The sequence below is a fragment of the Nicotiana tabacum genome, chromosome 1 (genome assembly GCF_000715075.1).
Source record: "Nicotiana tabacum cultivar K326 chromosome 1, ASM71507v2, whole genome shotgun sequence".
Classification (NCBI taxonomy): Eukaryota; Viridiplantae; Streptophyta; class Magnoliopsida; order Solanales; family Solanaceae; genus Nicotiana; species Nicotiana tabacum.
Window position 1 is genome coordinate 147,888,632 of NC_134080.1, and position 12,000 is coordinate 147,900,631.

A 12,000-nucleotide genomic window follows, 5' to 3' on the forward strand; every position below is an offset into this window, starting at 1 on the left:
GGCACCCAGAGTGATTAACTCTTAGACTAGTTTGCATTACTAGAGATCTAGGGTAAGGGCTCAAAATAACCTTGAGGGGAAGGTGTTAGGCATCCCTCGCGGTCCACAACGGTGGGTCCCAACCTAACTTATACTTATATGAATTAGTCCTTTTAACAAATAAATAGTTTAAACACGTACTTGCAAATAAAGACATGTTTTGGAATTATTTAACACATGTATGACTTAAGTAATGAAACAAAGGGAAAGACTTGAACAAGTGGCACATATATGAAGGAAAGTAAAATTTATTTAAATAACGGGAATTGGGAAAGAGGGGTCCTAGGTTTGTTAGCCTATAGGATCACCCTACACAATGTCCGGTAATCACTCCTCAATAAGGACCTACACGTGATGTTATTGCGTAGTCATTATATCCATATCTACCCTTTATCTCACCCCTTAGAGGTTATTTGGCGAGTTTTATTTAACGATCTCTATGCGTGCTGTTACTGAGGGATTTTAGGACCTCTAGACATAGGTGGTTTTAGACAAACCCCTACGGTTTTTTTAAATGATAACATTCTAGGTCACAGGCAAGAACAAATAGAACTTTAACAAGTAATGTAAGAAAAGCAGTTAAGAGGCCCAAATTTACCTCCAGAGATAATGTATATAAACAACACGTCTCAAACACAAACACAAGGCAATTTATTAGACAGAATCCTAAGCGGGATATCTAAGTGAGTTTCAATACATAGAAAATATGCAACTTCATTGTATAAACTCAACAGCAGGACCCTAATCAGTTTGCCTACTGATTTTAAACCCGTGAATCTTTAAGCAGTAAACACATGCAAAAATAGTTTTCCCATTTTATAAAGATTCATCTCCTAAGGCTTGCTTAGGAGTGGGATCATGCATAATAGTTACCAGAACCATTAACAGCTCAGAAGTCGTTTCACCATAAGAGCGTGTTGTTCTAGTTGATACGAATATGAGAATGCAGAGATTATTACCAGTTTTATTCAGAAAACATCACGATGTGAGATTATTTTTTATTACCTTTTCATGATTTAGTAATTAACTAGGTGTCTTAAACAAAATGCAAACAGGAACCTAGTACATGGTATCAAATATGCACATGCAAATGGCAGGATTGTTAAAAACAGAATCCCTAAGTCATGATTTCTAAGTGCACACAAGAGTTGCAAAATTATTAAAATATGACTTCTGAATGCACAAGATTAACAACTTTTATGCTAATGTTGTTATTGTCATAGGAGCAGGATTTCTAAGTGTTTAACGTGAAAATGGCAATAACAATTGAATTTGTAAATGAGACTCTAAAAATACGTGATCTATTTTTATGCTAATTGTTAGAGCAGTTGATGCTAGGCGTGTAAAAACAAGAGATGAAATGCGAGTTAAAATAAAGTTATGATCAAGCCGAAAGATCAGTTATTTGGGCCTCAGATAGGTCGATGAGGGAGCTTCGAGGTCGATACCTGGGCTCGAGCTCGAGCTGTTGGGGGTAACCGGGAAGGGAATAATAGTAAGGATATAATTAAAGAAGGCTCTTTATGGCCAATATCAAGTAATAAATGAAGAAAAAGTATGGAGGCAATAAATGAAAGTTAGTCTCGAGCGTGTGAGTTAAAGAGAAAATAGAGAGAGAGAGAGAGATATTATTGATCTTGTGTAGAATAGTTGAAGAAACAGTAGCCCTTTACAAAGTAGTGAGGATTCCCTTTATATAGGAGGGGAATCCCGTTATAGTACAACGTACATTAATTGTAAAAGCATGGAGATAGGACGGATAGACGCGACAGCTCGATACAGGCTCTGGGTAGGCCGGCTTTGCCACACTTAGCTGTGTGCCTTGGGAATTCCCCATTTTGCTCTAGCCTCGATCATTGACATCTTTGAGTTGGGCCTCGACGAGCCTCGAGGGAGGGAACTCGGTCGCAACTCCACATCCTCGGGGTCTCGAGACATTCTTCTGAAGTGACTTGATAGCAAGAAATTAGGCCCTCTGATTTTGCCGCACACAGATAGTTGCCGCATTTCTCTGAACAAAGCTATGGGAAACGACTCTGATACCCAACTCCTCGATCTTCTCGTGATGACATCAAACCGATGACGCAACCTATGGCGCGAGTTTTTGCAATAATCGGGACATCCCATAGACTTGTGTTTTTGACATCATTCAATGCACTGTCGATTCCCGTTCTCCAAAATGAAAGTACCATCGTCGATTTGGTTCTTCTAGAACACAATAATTGTGTCCGTTGATTAGTCTTCCAAAGGCCTCGATGACCACATCATTATCTCTTATAAATGGGGGTGTTCTAGCGTTGTTTTTCTATCCAAGTGTCTTCATCTGCTCGTTTACCCTTTTCTTCTTACCATCTTCCTCTATTGTTGATCACCATGTTTGGATTCTACGGCCTCAAGGTCATTTGGCAGCACTCCTATATGCTATGTTGTGGCCTCTTGCCTGAGCTTCCCTTTGTGGATCGAGATTATACCGATGTGTCGCCGCTGCCGTTGTTGTTGCAATAATTATATTCTTTCCAGCGTTTGGCTGGCGGAAATGGCTCCTTTCCAAGACTACCATGGTCCTTCGTACCAAGCCTAAAGTGATCCCATAGACTCGGATTGTCGGGACCCTCAAACTGCACGAAGATGGCATATCGAACCTTGGAATCTTTGAGGGTGGTCTCTGAGTAAAGGTCAGCTCCAGGCACCTGGAGATTTACTTTGAACTTGATGTAGATAGTCTTTTAAGGCATTGTAGATGGGTTCCTGTGGAGAGGTTGCTCATGGCCAGGTGGTGTCCTGAGATCGAACCCTTATGAACGGAGCTTGAAGTGCTTACTTTCTTATTGAGAGGAGCCTTCGAGGCTGGATACCTTCTCGGGACTGGAGATGATGTCGTTGACCTTTCGGGGCCTAACTTCCTTTCGACGGAGGTCTTTGGGGTTGGGTACCACTTCGGGATCTGTACCGGAGCTGTAGGCCTCACGGGGCCTATCCTAGGTAGGCGAATCATTGTTGTTCCCCACATATATATGGGGTGGCTCCCGCTTCTTGGAAGATCCCATTATTTTAGATAGTTATCCTTATACCTTGGTATTGAGTCCTTCGTTACCTTAAGCGCAAAAGTATTCATGTAGGTTCCTACTTCAGTTTGCTAGTTCCACCACAGTGATGACTGTCACTTCGGGGCCTGCCTAGTAGGGAGAGGAGATTTCCACTCCCGGTGCTCAGGATCCACGGGAGTTTACTCTGTAGACCACATCTTCGATAAGAGAGGAACATCTGGAGATAGTGAGGAGAGACTGCGAATGGGGTGAGGGGATAGCGTACTTGTATCCAATCGCACTAGGCCCCCTTGATAGGGTCGTGCTCGATTTTTGTTTAAAGTAACATGTTACTTTGGCGCAGATACATTCGTCATTTTAGCTAGTAGTGCTGATGATGGGATTCTTTGCGGAGAAGGCTGGGCTTGAATTCACGCTTAGTCACCTCATCAGGTTGTACCGGCCCTTTCATCATCGAGGCCTGGTAACCTTGCGGTGCCATTCGTCCATGCCCTTTGTTGATGATGATAAGGAAGATGGGGATCGAGAGTGGGTCAGTTGATTCGTCCGAGTCCGGACGACTGACATTATCCCTGTGGAACTCATGCTATTTCCCGAGGAATGGAATTACGCGCGTGAGTGGAGTGTCTCTATCACGACCCAAACTGATAGGCCGCGATGGGCAGCCAGTACCTTACTCAACCAAGTAACAACATAAGTTATCATTCTTATTACATTATCATATGAACGTGACATACTGGAATCGACTGAATCCAAAATAGTAACCCGATTCGGAGACTGAATCCAAAATAGTTAAACTAGGCAAGCCTCCGGGCAACATATTGAAAGGTCTCGACTACCAAAAAGGGTCAATTAAGGCTCTGATCCAACACGACCCAGGGATTGGACGCAAAATGGCTATACTATAACATGCCTAAGGACACGGCATAAATGCCACTATCACTAGCCAAGTGAGCGTTCGGGCCACCCATCTGTAAGGTCACTTCGACCCGAAACATAAAAGGCCATCGCCGTCCGCCTATGCAGGTAGGGAAGAACCTTAGGGTCAATTAAAGGCCCAGTTGCAACACGACTCAGAGACTGGACCCAAAACTTTTGAAACAACCAAACGCCCAAGGGGAGAAAATAAAAATCATCATCGCCGGCCCAAACAAATGCAAAACTCAAGGGTATATTAAGCTCGAGTTGGATCCCGACTCAGAGACTGAACCCGAAGACGGTTAAAGTATGAAAGCCCAAGGGCAAACCCGGGATCGAATTGACCCAACTGAAACTCCAACGAGCAGAAATACAGAAGACACAAGTTGCGGGGTTCCCCCTCTTATGGCTACATATTGAGGACGAAGCGTGTCCTCAGCCTGCATCGTATAACGAAGTCTATATCTATATACACAACAAAAAAGTCATGGAATTATCATTCCGCTCTTTTCTAGTAGGTTATAGCCCGATAGTGTCCTCCTCATCGCCATCAGCATCGGAAAGCAGGAACTTGGCATCGCACTCTACTCCTTTGGCTTGTCCAATCTCCCAGAGATCGGAGCCCCCGGCATGAATCTCCTCAAAGGATTCCGCTCCGGGATCTACACCTCAAATACTCCTTGCTGTTATTAGCACATTCATCTTCGCCCGAGTAGAATCATTCGCACAAGTAGCCTGGATTCACGCCTCGAAAGCGGAAGCCTGGCCTGAGTCCTCTCTTTGGCCTCAGAATGGACACCCGCGTGCGCCTGCAGCTCGATGAATTCACATTTGGCTTCGCCAACCTCGCCCCAGAACTGTTCCGGATCATCCGCCTTGCCCTTCACCAGAAACAACAAAAATTCTGAGGGCAGAAAAATGAAGACAATCACCGCCCGCCCGCACGAGCACAAAAAAAATCAAAGGGCAGGCAAGCTCAAATAAAGGCCTGACTCAGGGACCGAGCCTAAAACGGCTGGGCAACATATAAAGTCCCCCACACCTGATCACAGCAAGGATCGCATTTTAGAGCCCCGGACTTTCCTGACTGGTTTCGAGCCATCCAAGATCCCACCAAAACACCGGAGCCAGCCCGCCAGATCAAAGGCTATCCAGGAAGAGATACAAAGGAGGTAAAACTTCAAGATTTATCTCATTCTTTTTTTTATATATATACGTGCGAAGGGTGCGCTCTGCATCTATAAGCATACTCCATAAATAGCAAAATAAAAAGTGGCAAAATCTACGCTCCACCCCTTAAAGGGCTACGGCCTGCCAACCCCAGCCTCGTTCTCTAGGGCATTGGCAATAAACACGCCAGGTATAATGCCCGACCCGTCGCCCAAACAAAATTCTACCAGAAGGATGGAACCCCTGGCATAGGTCTCTTCAAACATCTGTCTCGTAGAACTACGGCGAACGCGTCCCTCGAAGGCCCGTTCCGACCCGGCCCAATCATAGGCAACAAATCGCCACTCCTTCATCATCCTCGATCCACCATAGCACTTTGCTAGTCCAGATATCGGTTGTTCCCAACCCGGACTTTTGAAGAATCAAGCTACAACTTCACAATTATATCCACTCGGGTCGAAACTCGAAGCTTGCATTTTGACAATTCAGATACTCTTATCTCGATAGGCTCCAAGGCCTAAAAGGCGAAACTCATACCACAAAGAGACTCCCGCCTCACCAAAAGGTTTCTGTAAAGCGAAATCTAGGCCCCCCGAAGTACAGCCCCTTGACGGAACAACTCAAAGACCCAAGACACGGGGGGACCATGCGGAAACCTACCACGACGTAAAGTTGACAAACCAACTCAACGATCGAGCATCCTCCTGATGGCCCAACCATTGTTGTCCAAAGGAACCGCCGTTCCAGTACTAAGGACTTTGGAAAGACGTGCTCGAATGATGCACTCTCCTTAGAAGCACAGGCTTATTTCATCCCGATAAAATCTCCTTTATGATCATGAAGCATACATCTCATCTATCGCCATAACCGGCCTTTTCCATGCCCCGAATAAGCAACTGTTGAGGGCATGACTCGCCCGCATCACAGAGTTAGCGAATACCGAGGACCCCCGGGAGGCGGAAGCAACCTCACGATCGCATGAGAGAAGGGTCGGGACGAGTCAATACCGATCAAAGGCACCGACCATCAACACCACCTTCGGTCTCGAGGTAATGCTCGACCCCGAAGACCTCTGCCATGGCAAGACGGCCCCCCCGGCAGGCCAATAATGCCTTTACCAAATCGTTGTTCAACCTCGAGGGGTCTCTACTGTCACACCTCCTTTTCACCTACACCCCCGAGAAGGGAATATATAAGGGAGTTTTTCCAATTAAAGGAAAATCGAATCGGGATTATTTACTAAAGCTTCAGAGTCGCCACTTAGGAGATTTATGGTGTCCCAAGTCACCGATTGAATCCCGAATCAAGGAAAAGATTGACTCTCTTTAACAGTACGCGAACCAGCAATCCGGGTAAGGAATTCTTTTAACCCGGGAGAATATGTTAGGCATTTCCGAGTTCCGTGGTTCTAGCACGGTCGCTCAACTGTTATATTCGGCTTAATCATCTAATTTTAAACAATTATCAACCTACGCAAATTTTAATTTTTCAACCGCTTTTATTCATTTTTAGAGAAAATTGCAACGTCATTAAAATACGTCTCAAACCGCGTCACATAAATGCGCCCGTGGTCTTTGACATATTTTAACATCGTTGTGATTTCGATTTGGGTCACATAAATGCGCACCCGGGTTTAGGAAGGTAAATTGTTAAAATAGCGCACCTAGAGCAACTACGAATTTGCAACTTTGCGAGGGCTATGAAAATTTGCTAAATGGAACGCCTCGATTTCTAAGGATAAACAAAATTAATTAAGTGAGGATCATGCATTTTAAGATTTTACTTGGCACGGCGCACCTCATTCCCAACTTTAAAAGAAACAATTGATTAAGGAAAAAGCTAAAGGACTTCAAATTACCCTTGTGCTTAAGAGTTTAAGCTTAATTCATTAAACGGTGGACTCATAATAAAACGAGATACGGTGTACTTAAAACCCTGGGCCTAGCGTGAGGCCCAATAGCCTACAAAGTGCAATACCGCCTAAAAACGCCAATCTCACAATAGTCCACGCTAGGCCCAAAAAGAGAGCCCAAGCTTGAGAATGGACCAGCTTCATCAAACTGGAGACTCAAGATCAAGTCCTCACATGGCACAAAACATCAAGGCATTCAAATTCATAGTTGCAAAATATATTGTTGCATGAAAATTGAAGCAAATACTGATCGTCTTTTACACAAATACCAAAGCATATTTAACGTCAATTGATATCTAATCATACAATGACCCCTTTTGTTATCTAGCATTCATTTACCTTGTCACTTTTGACCAACATCATGCATATCCTCAAAATGACTGGGAAAAGGAGCACATTTACTGATCTATAATCCAAAAGAGAGGTTATATTTCAGCCTTTATTGGTAAAGCTCAAAATCAAGAAATCAACACCAAATGAATCACTGACTTCAGCTGAACTAGCACAGATGTAACACATACAACTTGACTGAAAATATTTCGATGCTAACTAATGTAAACCAAAGGATCTAAACTCATAATTTATCCACTAGTACAAACCAAATTCAACAGGTAAAGACAGAAATAAGTAAACAGGACAAAGAAATCCAAACTAACTATAGAGTTTGATAAAAAACGTAAGAGGACAATACTTAATAAACTAACATGTTCTAGATTTTGATTACATTCTATTCATTGATAAATATACTAATCAGAATCTTTCTAAAGCTAAGTATTACATGTTGTGCATGAAGTTGAAAGAATGAGAAATAAAGCTCAATAACAAATAGCATCAGATTTCATCACATTCTAGATCCAAACTTCAAATTGCACTCATGTGATATCCATAGTGCCGAAAATACCTGGAAATGAAAGGGGAAACAAGAGAAGTGCAGAAATCAGTCTGCAATAAGAACCAGGACAGCGATGAAACAGTGTTGAAATCAGCCAAAAACCCAGGAATTCAAACTGAAACAGCAACTAGACAGTACTCCGCACAAAACAAGATCAAACCCAACTTTCAAAATCCCAAAATCAAACCCTCTTCAACCCAGATGCAGAATTAGAGGTTTTCAAGAGATTCTAACTAATGAAGAGGATCAGAAATTTCAAACTAATCAGAATTTTGAACAATTTTTCACAAAAATGTAGAGAAATTAGTGTGCTTCCACAGTTTTCAGCCGTTTCACTTTTGCAGGATTTTTATCTCTCCATTTCTGCCTTTTCAGCAAAAAAAGGTGCCTTTATAGGCAAGCAAATAGGGCAACCTTTCAGATTTTAGTTCTACCCTTTTAAGCCCTTTTCAAATTTGCTTTTAGCTTAGAGATCCCTAAAATTTTGACTTGTTAACCAAGCTAACTTACTAACAATCTGAAATTCAAATTAAAACCCCTGCTAGAAGCTTCCTATTTCTGGTATCAGAAAGATTCCCTCAACCAAATACCCAAACTATCCCCCATGCCCCTCTTATTTACCTTGCTAACCAAACAAACCTGGGCTCAAAATAACCAGGCATCTTGAATTGGGTCATAAATGACTCAAAAAGCCCAAGGCTGGTTCCAAATCAGTCCAAATGAACATTCAGAAACTCGAACTCTGACCCGAAAACCCCAACAAAACTATGTGACAGTAACACGAATAAACAATTTGACTCTGTGCTGACCATTACCTTGACAATTATGAATTAAAAGTAGACAAGATCAATAATAACAAAGTTGACACAGCAAAATCAACCCTAAGCGGGTTTGGAATAATTAAATCGAGGTACTAACAAAGTCATGCTTAATGGATCAAAACAGTTAAAGAAACCAATTTGGGAATAAAACTTAACGAAGAGCACAAGAACATGATCAAGTCTCAAATAACACAATTAAACGAGTTTCAATTGAATCGACCAGAAAGAGGAGGAGAGATGAACCAAGAAACGAAGGAAGGACTCACCAACTAAAACTCGAACCTGGGGCTTGGCACTCCTAAATGACGTCGAGTACTTGTTCTTTATCAAGGAACAACTCTGCATGTACAGGTTTGGATTTGGCTTCAAAAGCTCGAGCTTCAGATTCAACATTCGACGAGTTCCAGACAGATTCGAGGGGAGATGGCCACAAATTTGGGGAAAGGGGGTCGAAGAGGCACTAGGGTGTTGATTTGGTGGGGAAAGGTGGTGGCGCCACCACCGGAGGACGGTGGGAAAAGGTGGCAGCTATTAGGGTTTACACTGGGTCTCTGGTGTAAGAGATGACTGAGCTAGGGGGGGGGAAGGATTCAGACCTATAAATATTAACGGGAACCCAGTTCCCGTCCGTTGGATTGGGAACGATCAACGACTCAGATCAAAGTTAATTAAACGACGTCGTTTTGATTAAGGGGGACTGCACTAGGTCAGGGTGGTTTTGGGCCAGGTAAGGGATGATGGGTAACATTTGGGCTTTGAATTAATGGCCCAGATCTGATTCTCTTCTTATTTTATTCCCTTTTCCTTTTCAATTCAATTTTCCAAAATTTGTTTAAATTAAAATTTAAAAATTAAACCTAAATTAATCCCTAATAAAATAATCCTTATCAAATTAAATTAACTAATAATAATTATCACAATTATTTAATTCCCAAATTAAAGCAAGCGACGAAATTCAAATGCGCAAAAATAAACTATTTTTGTGATTTTCCTTTTTATAAAACAATTTAATTAATTAATTAATCCTAAAATGTCAAATTAAATCCTAAATGCAAATGTACGTATTTTTGAATTTTTCATTAGTTAAATAAAATATACATGCACAGACAAATGCAAACATTTAACATAAAATGCCACGAAAATCCATAAAATTGCAAATAATGAAAAGAAATTATTTTGTTTTGAAATTATGGGAGTAATTCATATAGGGCAAAAATCACGTGCTCACAGCTGGCCCTCTTTGCTCGGAAACACGAAGAGTTTTCGTGCAAAGATAAAGTGAGCGGATACGAGCGATTTTTGCCCGTTTGAATACTCCGTGGGAAGCATTTTTGAAAAATTTGACCGCACCCTGATTCTGAAGTTGCCTACATATCCTTGGCTATAAAGGAATCAGGCCAGTGTAGTTTGGCAACGTTTGGTAGCTGGGACTACCATGAAGCTGTGATTTCACTGTTGTTGCTGCTGCTGCTGCTATTGCTTAATGAATCCCCTTATTACACCATGATAAAATAAAAAGAAGCTAGAATAGACTATGATCTATGATGCATTACAAAATCCTATCTATATCTTCAAACTTGCTCTTATGGTTCCTGTTGACTTGTATTCTCCCGGTGGAATCCCCTTGTTGCCACCTTGAATTTGTAGTCTGAGATGTTTTCCCTTTCTCCAGGTGGACGCCTGATTGCTGAACTTGAAATGTATTCCCTTGTTCTCCAAGTGGACGCCTGATTGCTGAAACTTGAATGTATTCCCTTATTCTCTAGGTAGGCACTTGATTGCCAAACTTTGAAAAATGTATTCCCTTGTTTTCCAGATGGGCACCTGATTGCCAAAATTTGAAAAATGTATTCCCTTGTTCTCCAGGTGGGCGCCTGATTACTGAACTTGAGAAATGTATTCCCTTGCTCTTCAAGTGAGTGCCTGATTACTGAACTTGAAAATGTATTCCCTTGTTCTCTAGGTGGGCACCTGATTACTGAACTTGAAAATGTATTCCCTTGTTCTCCAGGTGGGCGCCTGATTACTGAACTTGAAAATATATTCCCTTGTTCTTCAGGTGGGCGCCTGATTAGCTGAAACTTTGTAATGTATTCCCTTGTTCTTCAGGTGGGCGCCTGATTGCCAAACTTTGAAAAATGTATTCCCTTGTTCTCCAGGTGGGCGCCTGATTACTGAACTTGAAAATGTATTCCCTTGTTCTCCAGGTGGGCGTCTGATTACTGAACTTGAAAATGTATTCCCTTGTTCTCCAGGTGGGCGCCTGATTACAAAAAAACAGACAAAACAAAGAAAACTTCTGCCCCGGTTTGGTGCTAGGTGCATCTGTTAGTGTTAAACTGAATCATATTACCAAATATTACTAAGAATTTGAAAGCAGGGTCTTATTACCCCGGAGGGTCCTGAAAATCAAAAATCAAGTATTAACTTAAAAGTGACACATTTACGGCTAAATTATATTACCCTACACCAGAACTTACGTTAAATGTTGTTATCTAATCGAAATCTTAAAGCTAAGTCTCATTATTCAGGAGGGTCCTGAAAACTCCTAATTGAATCCTATCTTGAACATGCAAACTTCTAGGCCAACTTATATTCCTTTGGGATACATTTATGCTAGATTATTCTATTTATGAATTTTACACTAGGTCCCATTTTCCACGAGGGTCCTGACAACTCTTAATTGAATCTTTTCTTAAACATGCAAACTTTGAAACAACCTTATATTCCTTGGGGGTACATAAATGCCAGATTTTACTACTCGTGATTGTTTTGAATTTTAAACTAGGTCCCATTTTCCAAGAGGGTCCTGAGTACTTCAAATTAAATCCCATTATCCAGGCGGGACCTAAGAGTTTACCGTCAAACCTATTTGGTGCTCGCCTTTCTTTACGGAGGGTTTCCCTGAAACAAACGGAACTTTCTGCCCCTGTTTCAATCAACGAAAATATCTTGTTAGTTTAAAATGTGGTGGTTAGTTGATGGCATTCGTTGCTGAAGGTTTCTCCGTTGCCGTGCTTTTTTTGATTAGTTTCCTCTGAACTAGCTAAGAACCGCCTGACTTCCGGCTGACTTTCAAACCCCTATGACTTTGTATGACCTGCCTGTTCTATACCTGAACCGTTGTTTCAAACTTCTGACCCCTTTAACTTAACCTCTACATGTTCCATGAAATGACTTAATCATTCCGCCGATGGAACT

General features: G+C 41.8%; 1 long non-coding RNA gene across 1 annotated transcript in view; it reads left to right on the forward strand.

Moving 5' to 3' along the window:
• The window catches only part of LOC142181221 (uncharacterized), a 37,386-nt gene extending 25,783 nt beyond the window's left edge, over positions 1-11,603 (forward strand). Inside the window, exons 2-3 of the long non-coding RNA XR_012709742.1 lie at positions 10,472-10,565; positions 10,666-11,603. This is a non-coding gene — a long non-coding RNA (uncharacterized LOC142181221). The remainder of the gene's footprint in view (positions 1-10,471; positions 10,566-10,665) is intronic.
• Positions 11,604-12,000: the final 397 nt, after the last annotated feature.